Raw genomic sequence first — 14398 nt, forward strand, 5'->3', positions numbered from 1 at the left:
CCTGCTCCCTCCTCAGCCCAGCCCTGCTCCCTCCTCAGCCCAGCCCTGCTCCCTCCTCAGTCCAGCCCTGCTCAGCTCTACCCTGCTCTCTCCTCAGCCCAGCCCTGCTCCCTCCTCAGCTCTGCCCTGCTCCTGGACTCCCTTACCTAGTCACCTGACCTCCATGAGTCGTGATTTCCACACAGAGCTCCCACGAGCAACAAGCAGCCACATGTGAACGAACATTAGCATGGATTCTGAAGAGGACACAGGCCGTGCACATGCTGAGCACGGAGCTAAGAGAAGTAAGTGTGCTGCTGTATCCAGCGGCATTTTATTTTGATCTTTGTGATTAGTGTCAGTATTAGTGGTTCTACATGGAAGATACACTCCCACTGCATTGTCCCTGTGTTGGGCTCTTGGTGCAACTTGGTGACTTGTTCTGTTGGTCCTGCCAAATCCTCAGCAGAACCCAACGGATAAGAGTAAAAGAACAGATGGCTGTAACATCCACGAGGAAGAAGACAGAAGACAAGAACACAAGCTGGAGACAAGGGGTCCATAGCAGGTGGGAAGAGGATTGGGAACTTGTAACAGAGAAAGTTTGAGACACACAAATGTTAATATAAGTGTCACAGGATGATGCCCAAGAAAACTAAACCGCTCTGTCCCACAGGACTCTGGGAAAGGCCAGGAGCTGATGCTGTGGCCACTGCAGAAGGTGAGATAGATAAAGAAAGCTGAAGTTGGAGAACCAAAAGCATTCCTGAAAGTAAGTGAGGGCCTGGCCTTTGTGTTTCACTGGGCATCCCATGTATTCATTAAGAGAGAGACAGACTCAGACACTCTGATATGAAGAGTCCGACCCCCAGCCCCCACACCCTAGGACTGACACAGTGCAGTGTGCATCAGACTGACAGAGCACTGGATGGAGTGGTACCCATGGGGTATATCCCACAGTGCACCCATTTGCTTCTCCCTCTGCTCATCTGTAAATGGACTGTCAAGGGAACTTATGCAAAACCATTGCAAACCTCCAGAGAAGTATGCTCAAGGCTCAGTCTTTGGCAATGTTTTAATTACAAGGTCATAGTGTGGTACAATGAAGTATCTCCATCAAAAAAAACAATCACACTCAGTTTCTGTTAGATTTGTTTTCCTAACTGGAAAAAATTTAGGAAAAAACAAAACCTCAGAGGAAACAGGTGTCATAGTAACCAGGACCCAAGGCGATATGGTGCCCAGGGAAAAAGAACTGGTTCCTTTCTTACAAATAAAAGGGATATTTATTAAAAAGGAAAGCTTGAAAAATAAAAATATACAGCAAACTGAAGTTACTAACTGAGGAAAATATTTTAAAATTTAGAATTTGGAAAAGTAAAATTGAAGTTCAGGAAATGTTGATTAAGTCATTTCTAAGTCCCAATATTTTCACATAGTACATTTAATTAAAACAAGATATTTTAAAATCTAAGTCTAAATTAAAATTTTATTTATCATTTTATTCATGTCTTCTTAAACACTAAATTTATAAAAAGTGTACTCCATTCATTTCTGTTTATTTTTTAGTTTCTACCAATGATCTCCTTTATATTTTCCAACAATATTTAACCTTTTAATAACCCAAATAGAAAGCTTTGAAGTTTACAAAGTTACTTATGGAAGCACGAAGTATTTGCATCTATGCATGGAAAACAGCTTTCATGAAGACAAATGATAGTCTTTTTGATGCTAATTTGCACATGGGATGGCCCTCATAGGCACGCAGAATTAACATGGTCCCAGTGTCTCTAAGCACTCATAGGTGGTGTTATGAGCGGCTGCATTTAGTCTCTGTCTCTCCTTGAATGATGTTTCAATACATTTTTCTTTTGTGTCTGTGTAAAATTTGCTTGTGTGGAAACTGAAGGCATAGACAAGGCCCACAAATTGTTCCTACTTTAATTTAGCCACAGTGATTCATTGAAGTCGCATGTATGTGTGCTCTGAAGTATGTGTACATATACATATAATTGTATATTCAAAAATATCTACAAGTTGCATAGTCTTTAAATAATTGTACCTTAAAATTAATGAAATTACTTAACCCTCAAACAAATGGTTATGAAAATTTAAAACTCACAAAATAGCTGATAGTCAAATTTTGTTTAGTATAGATTTATTTCACACTGTCTTCTACAAGCTGGAATATATCCTGAGTTGCACTTCGTGCTTTCAGTGGGTGCTGTTCATCTCCTGGACTCCACATCTCAGAAGATGTGGGCTAGCTTATGGTTTCTATAATCTTGCAAACATCATATAATCTATAAAAGATGCAGATCTGGAGAAATAAGTAAGTTTTTATTATACTTTTAAACTTATTTCATGTATGTGCATGGAATGTGTGGGCCATGGAGACATGTGGAATTCAGAGGACAACTTCCGAGTCTTCTTGCCTTCCAGTGTGGGCCCAAACAGTTAGGCTCAGGATGTGAAGCTTGGTGCCTACCTGCTAAGCTATCTCACTGGCCCGGACCTAAGAAAATCGTCTTCAAAGCAATGGGAGTTACAGGGACATATGCTGGTGAATCATTACTTGACGAGACAGTTCTAGACTTGCCAGAAGTCTTAGGAAGCAGTAGTTGAAAATGGTATCAGAGAAAATGATCTATTGCAATGGACTTTGAATATTAATATACTTAATGTAATTTTCTAAATAATACCAACAAATTACCCTTCTTTCTGCCTTACAACGTTGCTTAATTTCCTGTCTTCTCATACAATCTTATTACTGTCATTCATAATTCTAGATTTCTCACCAACCCACTTATTTTTACTGACAGGTAATTCAAATTTTCAAATCATGAAGCTCGATCTCCTATTGATTCAAGTCTCAAATCTTCAGCCTCACTTAGACTTTGTACACTGAACTCCATCTGTCCAGTTTTCTCTGAGCCCTTCCTGCCTTTCTAGCCAGTCTGTCTTCCTTTACCCTCCTGGCTCTGTACCTCTGCATGCTCCTCCTCTTGAAATGTTGATTCACTGCTGGTCCTCAGAACCCAGTTTAACTCTCCCCTCTCCGAGAAAGCTGAATTCACTTATTCCAGCCACTCTTGTTTCTCCATTGCCTAAGTGTTATTCATTCAACTGACATTAAGGGGAATTTTCTGTACAACTAACTCTTTGAAAAGCACAGATATATAGTGGAAGGTATCGCATACTTGAAGAGTTCTCCTTATAGGAGGAGACAGGGAACAGGGGGTTGGGGGGAGCACACAAAACATAAAATGTGATGTCTGTGGTGGACAAAGCACAAGAGACAACAAATGACCAGAGGAAGGCTGTGTTTGTTCATACATGTGTTCATGTTCATGTTCTTTACTCACGGGAACTGGGGACTGAGGGCAGTTTGGGCTTTTGCCTGCCAGAGTTGTTGATCAAGGAAAGGTGAGCCCATAGAAGTCAGGGAGCTGGTGACAACTTGTGTGTGTGTGTGTGTGTGTGTGTGTGTGTGTGTGTGTTGTTCTGTCAATCACTTAAATTAGACTGATCTGTGGCTTAGGATGAACTGGAAACATTTTCCAAACTCATATTCTAGGAGCTGAACGTTTTGTGATTGAGACCCTGATTCTCTATGTATAACTATAAACCCCAAAGCGACACACACTTCACTATCCCTGACTAAAAACCACTGCTCTGACACTGAAGCAGACTCCAGAGACCTGTATTCAATCTTCTCTGTATAGTTTGTCCTCGAGGAGAAGGGCAGATTTTCATCACCATGGTGTTAGCCAGAGACTCTACACTGATGATTCTTCCATCTCTCCCTGCAGAAATCTGTCTTTCTTTAACACAAGAACAGTGTTTTCCAAAGCGCACTGGGGATACTGAGCAGCCCTCAGTAGGACACTCAAAATAGCAAGCAGTGTGCTGCCTAACAAATGCCTTATCAACTAGCTGCCTGTGTTATTCATCCGTCCAGCGGGCTCCCTATTATTTTAAGTTAAGTCCGTCGCCATTTAATTAGTCCTCTGAGTCAGAAGCCATCAAGTCTTTTGATGGCTTTTGTTCTCCCCAGTCAGCATCCTGGCTCATGGCCTCACTCATAAGGAATGTGTCTGTCTCACATCACACATGCTCCTCCAACCCACCCTTGAAGTCACGTGTTGATGGGATATGTCCATTGATTTAATATGGCTGTGTCCTAAGCATATTATCTGCATGGACCAGTTTGATAATTCAAATTAAGCAAAGCAAATCCTTTGCCACAAGTATGACTGGAAAACCATGAGCTATGTCTTCTGCAGTCAAACTTCTTTAGACGTTGAGGGCTTTAAAGACAGAGCAGAGCTCTAGTGTTCTGTTGTCATTTGTTGAAGACAACTTTGTTTCTTCCAAAGAGCAAGTCAACAAGACAGCATAGCTCTCACCTCATGCCAGCAGAATAAAGGTTTTTTTTTTTTCTAAGTAAACCTCAACTTTATTCAGCTGACATGTTCTGAAAACAAGGGGTGAAAATATAATTGCCAGTCAAAGCTATTTAAACTCAACAGGGCAAGCTGGCTTTTGCGAAAGAGCCTGAAATGAAACCTGTAAAACATACTATTTACTTGTAGACAGTCTAGAACTTAATTACAAAGGCGTATTACCTAAATCTCCAGCGCTATGAGGTACCAGAACTTCATTAGAAAAATTAAGCTAGAGAAGTAAAGGCAGCACTTGATAAATTTCTACTGGAACTTAGCTGGAAGAGGACTAGGCATCCTTGTCACAGATGGCTGAGTCTCAGCCACTCTCTGAAGCACTCACTAGATAATGTGATTGGATAGAGACCATTCTCTTCTCTGGCCTGTTTGGGACAGCCTGAGCTAACAGGGTCAGCTAATTTTGCTTTTAACTTTAAAGGGCCTTGATGATTAATGGATGCTGCATGCTGTGCTAGTAATTAAAATAATGGGAAGTTACGAATAAAAAATTGTGAAGGAAACATACAAATATATGATAATCCCTATTATCATTATATATAATAACAGTTCAGAAAGGTGGAAATTATAAAGGTGCAAGGTTGCTTTTTCAAATCACACAAGTAAGTCACATACTGCATTACTTCCTCCCACTTCTGCATTCTTTAATGATGCATCCCAGCACATCTGACGCATAGGTAGCATATTTTAATGTCTTTTTTTTAAGTGCTGCTATTTTAATCTAGTTTTTTAACCCTTCCTACAGCACTTTGTCCACATACGCCTATGTAAAGATACCGGTCTTTAGAAACAGTAGAGAATTCTAGAAGCGAGCATCACAGCATTGACCAGGAGCCCCGCCTAAGCTAAGCTGCGAGCTTGCAGGATGTGCAAACAGATACAATTCACGTGTTTTGCATGTTTTTTTTTTCCCATAGGCTTCACAGGCATGCTGGGGAGTGCAGGAGTCAGGTTGCTGGTTTACTTTGCTAGTAAAGATTTAAAGGCTAGTTCCCATTTCACCTACCTCTCTGAATAATTATTGAAAATTAACAAGTTGAATATTCCCAATTGCTCCTCTGACCCAGGGTTAGTATCTAGAATATATAAAGAACTAGAAACAGCTATTACATTGGTGGTGTGTACATTGTCTTTTCAGCTACCAGTCTTCCCTTTAGCAGCTAAGCCATCTCTCTAGGCCAGAACACAGAGTCTAAAATAAGAATCTGCATACATTTGAACCATGGCTTGTCTACAATGCGCTTGAACGGTGATGGTCTCTTCTGAGGGAAAGCCTGCTTGCCACCACAGGCCTCAGTCCTCCATGCTCTTACCCCAAAGCTATGAAACAGTCTTTTGCTCCTTATCACCAAAGGATCTCTCAAATTTTGTTCAGGCTTAGAGTTAATATTAACACTTAATCTGGGTCTTCTCTTGATTTGAACAACTTTAGGGAAAGATTATATATAGTTTGATACTATTACAAATTACTGTACATTTGTTGACTAATATTTGATGAAGGTCAGAAGTCTGCTACGAGTGTTACTGAGCTGAAATGGGGGAGGAGCTGGAAAGCTGCCTTCCTTGTGGAGGCTCCAAGTAGAATCTTGGTTTGCATCTGAAATGTCTCCATCAGGCTCATGTGCTTGAAGGTGCATTCTTGGTATAACTCTAATTAAGGATGTGAAAGACTTGTCTAATAAAAATGTTAAGATGCACAAGACAGAAATGGAAGATGACAACAAAGCATGGATGATCCCCCATGCTCATGGACTGGTAGTGCTAGCATTATGAAATGGCCATCTTACCGAAAGCCATCTATAGATTCAATGTAATTGCCATCAAAACACTAACACAACTCTTCATAGAAGTTGAAAAACAATCTTGAATCTCTTAGGAAAACACACACACACACACACACACACACACACGAATAGTAAAAATCCGGGAAAAGAAAAAGAAAAACAATTATCTGTATCGTCCCAGATTTCAAGTTGTATTACAGAACCATGCTAATGAAAAGAGGATGGCATTGGCAACAAAACAGACATGTTGGCCAGCAGAATCAAATTGAAGACCCACGCACATAAGTTCACATGCCTTACAGGTTTTTTGACAAAAAAATCAATAATCCACACTAGAGAAAAAGACGTCTTCAACAATGGTGCTAATAACACTGGATGGCTGTGTATAAAATTAAAATAGATCCTTACTTATCACCTTGCACAAGACTCAATTCCAAATGGATGAAGGACCTTAATGTAAGACTGGGTATCCTGGGCACTCTAACATGCCCAGGATCAGAGGTGAGGAGGGCACAACATCTGTCCCAACACCGGGAGTAACTGGTACCATCAGGAACCAGGCACACAGGAACTCTGCCAGCCCAGTGGTTCCTTCTGGTCCCACAACACCCAGAGGAAGCCACTCCCAGGCACTCTAATACACCTAAGATCAGAGGTGAGGAGGACATAACATCTGTCCCAACACCTGGAGTAACTGGGACCAGCATGACCAGACTCACAGGAACGCCACCAGCCCAGTGGTTCAGATTTCTTCCAATCTGCCACCAGCCCAGTGGTTCAGATTTCTTCCAATCTGTCTGAGATGGTGCCCTGAGCAGACCTTGGATGCAAGCTCCACAGCCAATCCCACAACACACAGAGGAGGCTCCACTCCCAGGTGCTCTAACATGCCCAGGATCAGAGGTGAGGAGAACATAGCGTCTGTCCCAACACGGGGAGTAACTGGGACCCGCAGGACCCAGGCACATGAAAACTCTGCTAAGCCCAGTGCCTTGGGTTGCTTCCGGTCTGTCTGGGCCAGCTAGTGCCCTGAGCAGACCTTGGGTGCAAACTCTGCAGTCATTCCCAAAACACCCAGAGGAAGCTCCACTTCCAAGTGTTCTAACAAGTCCAGGGTCAGAGGACCCCAGAATCACAGGATCACAGAGGAGGAGTTCTGACACAACCAGCATCACAGGAAGGACAGGCTCCAGTCAGATTTAGCAAGGACAGGTAGCACTATAGGTAACCAGATGATGTGGGGCAAGCATAAGAATATAAGCAACACAAACCAGGGTTACTTGGCATCATCAGAGCCCAATACTCCCACCAATGCAAGTCCTGGACACACCATCACAGCAGAAAAGCAAGATTCAGATATAAACTCACTTCTCATGATGATGATACAGGACTTTAAGAAAGACATAAATAGCACCCTCAAAGAAATACAGGAGAACACAGGTAAACAGCTAGAAGCCCTTCAAGAAGAAACACAAAAATCCCTTAAAGAACTACAGGAAAACACAGTCAAACAGGTGAAGGAAGTGAGCAAAACCATCCAGAATCTAAAAATGGAAATAGAAACAATAAAGAAATCAGAAAGAGAGAAAACCTGGAGACAGAAAAACTAGGAAAGAAATCAGGAATCATAGATCCAAGCATCACCAACAGAATACAAGAGATAGAAGAGAGAATCTCAGGGGCAGAAGACACCATAGAAAACATTGACACAACAGTCAAAAAAAAATGCAAAAAGCAAAAAGATCCTAACCCAAAACATCCAGGAAATCCAAGACACAATGAGAAGACCAAACCTAAGAATAATAGTTATAGAAGAGAGTGAAGACTCCCAACTTAAAGGGCCTGTTAATATCTTCAACACAATTACAGAAGAAAACTTCCCTAACCTAAAGAAAGAGATGCTCATGAACATACAAGAAGCCTACAGAACTCCAAATAGACTGGACCAGAAAAGAAATTCCTCCCGTCACATAAAAATAAAAATGCCAAATGCACTAAACAAAGAAAGAATTTTAAAAGCAGTAAGGGAAAAAGGTCAAGTAACATATAAAGGCAGGCCTATCAGAATTACACCAGACTTCTCACCAGAGACTATGAAAGCTAGAAGATCCTGGGCAGATGTCATACAGACCCTACAAGAACACAAATGCCAGTCCATGCTACTATACCCAGCAAAACTCTCAATTACTATAGATGGAGAAAACAAAATATTCCATGACAAAACAAAATTTACACGCAATATCTTTCCACAAATCCAGCCCTACAAAGGATAATAGATGGGAAACATCAACATAAGGAGCAAAACTACACTCTAGAAGAAGCAAGAAAGTAATCTTTCAACAAATCCACACAAACTTAATTTCACCTCTTACAACAAAAAAAACAAGAAGTAACAATTACTTTTTCCTAATAACATATGAAGATTAATATTACCGACATACCCTAATTGATTGAAATCCAAAAATATGAGGAATTAGAAATTTATTGACTGTCATCCAATGATCTCTCTAATTTGGTAATTGAAGAAATAGGTCCATTATTATACAATCCATACACACTTTCAGCTTGTTTGTTTGTGACAATGTCTTGTGTACAACATAATGGTCTTGAGATCTTGCTTCTTTTATCTCAGCCTCTCTATTAGTAGTATTGTTTATTTCATGTTTTCACACTATACTATGGTTTTCAGAACAGCTAACATATTTTAAAAGTATTTATATACCCAAAAGAAATGTAGACAATTAAATTGGGAGGGGGTTTGTAAGAGAACAACAAAGAGTAAGACTGAATGCTTTGCTTGACGTTTGTAACTCTTGTATCATGTTAGCACAGTAAGAGCCAAGATTTTAAGCTCTAATAAATATAAAACAAACAAACAAACTAACAAAAACACTTTATATATTTATGTTCATTTAAGAAAATATTACCGGGCAATGGTGGTACAACCGGGCAATGGTGGCACACGCCTTTAATCCCAGCACTTGGGAGGCAGAGGCAGGTGGATTTCTGAGTTCAAGGCCAGCCTGGTCTACAGGGTGAGTTCCTAGACAGCCAGGGCTATACAGAGAAACCCTGTCTCAAAAAAAAAAAAAAAAAAAAAAAAAGCTTAATTTAGGGGAGGGGGGAGGAAAAAATGTGGAAAATCTCATATGTCTATATATTGCTTTTATTAATTATAGCAACTTAAAAAAGAAAATATTAATAGTGATACATTATTTTGAAATATACAGGTAATACGTTTGGAGTTATATAAAATTTATATTGAGAAATAGTATGTATTTTCAGTATTACCGTAGACAAGCATCTACATAAGAATGTTAAATTGTTGTTTTATATCAAACAACTTTTATAATACTCATTTTTATTTTTATAATATTTTATAAATTTTAAAGAATATGACAAAAAATATTGTAGGTATTGAAGGGTGGGTCTCTAGGAGGAGTTGGGGTACAAAAGAAAAACAAGAATGTGACTTAATTCTATTTACTTAAAATATATTTTTCAGTGTTAACAATTTCAGATAAATTGAAATCATGTAACTTTTCTCATTATAATGCAGTAAAATTTTTTAAAAAAAATATAACCTTAAAAAAATTGAAAAAAAGAAAATACATTTGCTACAGTTAAAAAAAAAAAAAAAAAAGACTGGATATCCTGAATCTGGCAGAAATGAAAGTGGGAACAGACTTGAACTCATTAGCACTAGAAAGGACTTTCTAAGCAGGACGCTGACAATACAGGCAACAATTAATAAATAAGGCCTTATGAAGCACAAAAGCTTCCGTCCAGCAAAAGAAACCATCATTGGAACCAAGCTGTAGCCTAAAGAATGGGAAATAATATGATTAGCATCCAAATATATAAAGAACTAAAAATTTTGAATATCAACAAAACAAACCACTCAATTAAAAAGTGGAGAACAGAACCAAAAAAAAAAAAAAAAAAAAAAAAAAAAAAAAAAGAGTTCTCAAAACATGAAATAGGAATGGTGAGAATCACTTGAGAAATTGTCCAACACCCTTAGACATGAGGGAAATGTGAATTAAAATATTTTGAGATTTAATTTTAACCAGCCAGAATTGCCTGGATCAATAAAGTAAATCACAGCAACATGCAGGCAAGGATGTGGGGATGCTGGTGGGAGCAGAAACTTCTATAGTCACTATGGCATTCAGTGTGGCAGTTCCTCAGGAAGCTAGAACTACCTACCTCAAGATCCACCTACGCTATGATCATGCAGGTGCCCAAAGAACACCCATGTTCACTGCTGCCCCCCATCCATAACAGCTAGCAACTGGAGACAACATAAATGCCCACCAACTAATGAATGGATAACAAAAATGTGGTGCTTTTATACAGTGGAATAATTATTCAACTGTTAAGAAAAATGAAATTATGAAATCTGCAGGTAAATGGATTGAGCCAGAAAAAAAAATCCTGAGTGAGGTAATCAACACCTCCCCCCAATAAATATTCCATGTTTTCTCTTATACGTGATGAGTTTTCTACATGTTGTTCTACAACCTGAATAACTATAGAGATTAGATACCTAGTAAGGACCACTGGGAAGAGGGGGATCTCCCAAGGAAGAAAAAATAGAATATATTATTTCAGAGGGACAAAGGACAAATTAGAATAGGAGGATTAAATAGGGAGATGCATAGGAAAGATGTTAGATGTCTCTCCCATATTTCATACTTTTCCTTTAACCCCAAAGGTCATTTGAAGAAGAGAGACCTACTGTGTGGGAGTTTCATACATAAAATAAGTCTAAATTGAGTCACCAAAAAATAGGGGAGACAATGCCTCAAACCAGGCATATTGTGCAACCAAATAAAACCTTCATTGCCAGGAATTGGTTGCATCTTCTTGTTGTCCAAGTGGACCCCATGGAAACCAGCAATCATCACAGGCTGTTGCCTGGTGGTTAGCATGTAGAAGAATGCAAATAGATCCATTCCTATCTCCTTGTACAGAGCTCAAGTCCAAATGGATCAAGGACCTCCACATACAACCAGATACACTGAAACTAATAGAAAAGAAAGTGGGGAAGAGCCTTGAGCACCTGGGCACAGGGGAAAATTTCCTGAACAGAACAACAATAGCTTATGCTCTAAGATCAAGAATTGACAAATGGGACCTCATAAAATCGCAAAGCTTCTGTAAGCCAAACGACACTGTCAATAAGACAAAATGGCAAGCAACAGATTGGGAAAAGATCTTTACCAATCCTATATCCTATAGAGGGTTAATATCCAATATATACAAAGAACTCAAGAAGTTAGACTCCAGAGAAACAAATAACCCTATTTAAAAATGAGGTACAAAGCTAAACAAACAGTTCTCAACTGAGGAATACTGAATGGCTGAGAAGCACCTAAAGAAATGTCCAACATCGTTAGTCATCAGAGAAATGCAAATCAAAACAACCCTGAGATTCTACCTCACACCAGTCAGAATGGCTAAGATCAAAAACTCAGGTGACAGCAGATGCTGGAGAGGTTGTGGAGAAAGAGGAACACTTCTCCATTGCTGCTGTTATTACAAGCTGGTACACGCATTCTGGAACTCAGTTTGGTGGTTCTTCCGGGAATTGGACATAGTACTACTGGAGGACCCAGCTATACCACTCCTGGGCATATACCCAGAAGATGCTCCAACATGTAATAAGGACACATGCTCCACTGTGTTCATAGCAGCCTTATTTATAATAGCCAGAAGCTGGAAAAACCCAGATGTCCCTCAACAGAGGAATGGATACAAAAAAATGTGGTACATTTACACAATGGAGTACTACTCAGCTATTAAAAACAATGAATTTATGAAATTCTTATGGAAATGGATGGATCTGGAGAATAAGATCCTGAGTGAGGTAACCCAATCACAAAAGAATACACATGGTATGCACTCACCGAATAATGCATATTAGCCCAAAAGCTCAGAAAACCCAAAATACAACTCACAAACCACAAGAAATTCATGAAGAAGGAAGACCAAAGTGTGAATACTTCATTCCTTCTTAGAAGGGGGAACAAAATACCCATGGAAGGAGTTGCAGAAACAAACTATGGAGCAGAGACTGAAGGAAGGACAATCCAGAGACTACCCTACCTGGGAATCCTTCCCATATTCAATCACCAAACCCAGACCCTATTGTGGATGCCAGCAAGTGCTGGATGACAGGAGCCTGATATAGTTGTCTCCTCAGAGGCTCTGACAGTGCCCGACTAATACAGAAGTAGAAGCTCACAGCCATCCACTGGACTGAGTACAGGGTCCCCAATGAAGGAGCTAGAGAAAGGACCCAAGGAGCTGAAGGGTTTGCAGCCCCTTAGGACAAACAACAATATGAACTAACTAGTACCCTCAGAGCTCCCAGGGACTAAACCACCCACCAAAGAGTACTCATGGTGGGACTCATGGCTCCAGCAGCATGTGTTTAGTAGAGGATGGCCAAGTTAGCCATTAATGGGAGGAGAGGCCCTTGGTCCTGTGAAGGTTCTATGTCCCAGTGTAGGGGAATGCCAGGGCCAGGAAGTGGGAGAGGGTGGGTTGGTGAGCAGGGGGAGGGGGGAGGGAACAAGGTTTTTATTTTATTTTATTTTATTTTTCCAGAGGGGAAACTGGGGAAGCGATATCTCTTGATGTGTAAATAAAGGAAATAGCTAATAAATAAAATAAAATAAAATAAGAAGAAAAAGAAAAAGGTGGGTAGAATTTGAGAGTGCCTTGCACTATGGAATGCGGAGAGCTTCAGCACTGACAGGTTATGGAAAGGGAAGAGGGTGAGCACAGCCCAGCTGCGGCAGGAAGGAGGCTATCGTTCACACTCACATCAAGGACCTGGCGGCGAGTGTGTCAGGCACCAAGTCTTAGACGTCTGGTGGAAGTACAAATGAAGATGGAGCTGAATACGTAATTCTGGGATACAGAAGCAAGACCAGGACTTGTAGAAACCACCCACATAGATGTGGTAGCTGAAATCTCTCCGAAACAACTCAGAGATTATATTCATGCAAGACTGATGTCTGCTTTCTGCTGAGCCCACTACCTTCCGACAATACTACTACAATACTTTCCAAAACATCTTCACTAAACACAGTATTTCTTCATAGATACATCAGTATTGGTATCCAGGATTAGTCCTGTCATTGTGACAAAAATACCCTGGCAGGGGCAGTTATAAGAAAGAAGGATTTGGGGGGGGGGGCGGGGAATCATAGTTCTAGGGCACAGTCCATCATGGTGGGGATATCGAGGCAGCGGACATGTGAGGTAGCTGGTCACTTTGAATGGATAGTCTGGAAGCTAGTGACAAAAGCTGCTGCTCAGCTGTCGCTCTCCTTCTGTGTTCATCTTGGCACCCGGTCCACAGAGTGGTGCTCCCAATACTTAAGGTGAGTCCGCCCACCTCAGTTAACACCACTGGGTGCGGACAAACTACTTGAGACACCTCATCTCTGGGTCTGACACTGTTCTGTTGCAAATTGCAACATGTTGCCTGTCATGATGAAGTTTTTCACTCTTAAACTGTCACAGTGATTTAATTAAGGAAAACAAAGACCTTTTTGACTTCCTTCCAAGCTGTTTAACATTAATTTTGTTAACAATGGCACAATGTACACAGACATACCTTTATGCTCTCCCCATTCCCCTGCCTGGGTTCCCACCATCACTACCAGTTCCTTCCCCAGGCTCATGACTCTGGGCTCTGGAAAACAAATGCTTGTACTGTTTGTGTACAAGAAATTCTCCATATGTAGTATCAAATTTATGCATCTCTGCATTGATTTAAACTGTTTAACTCTTTTAAACATTGGGCTAAAATGTCTGATTTTGAAAACTATCATTTGTGTTACTGACAAGTCTCATCAAAAAAGTTTCCATGAATTGAGGCTTGGATTAAGACAAAATTCCCAGTGGTTTTGAAATGGCTCTAAATATACTTTTGCCGCTTTACATTATGTACTTATGCAAAGATGTTACATCAGAATTGGTGATTTGAAATCAAAATGCCAACTGACTTTGAAAAATGCTGAAGATGCTCTGTTTCCTACACACTCAAACATTCAAGCAAGTTCAGTTCTTTATATAAAACAAGTACACCAAAAAAGATAAGGAGGGACACTTCATATTCATCAAAGGTAAGATCTACCAAAATGAACTCTCAAT

At 40.2% G+C, this 14398-nt stretch overlaps 1 protein-coding gene across 4 annotated transcripts in view; it reads right to left on the minus strand.

The window, feature by feature from the left end:
- The window catches only part of Spata17 (spermatogenesis associated 17), a 229704-nt gene that overhangs the window by 86157 nt on the left and 129149 nt on the right, over positions 1-14398 (minus strand). The gene's annotated exons all lie outside the window — the stretch shown is intronic.

Source organism: Mastomys coucha, unplaced genomic scaffold (genome assembly GCF_008632895.1).
Source record: "Mastomys coucha isolate ucsf_1 unplaced genomic scaffold, UCSF_Mcou_1 pScaffold1, whole genome shotgun sequence".
Taxonomy (NCBI): Eukaryota; Metazoa; Chordata; class Mammalia; order Rodentia; family Muridae; genus Mastomys; species Mastomys coucha.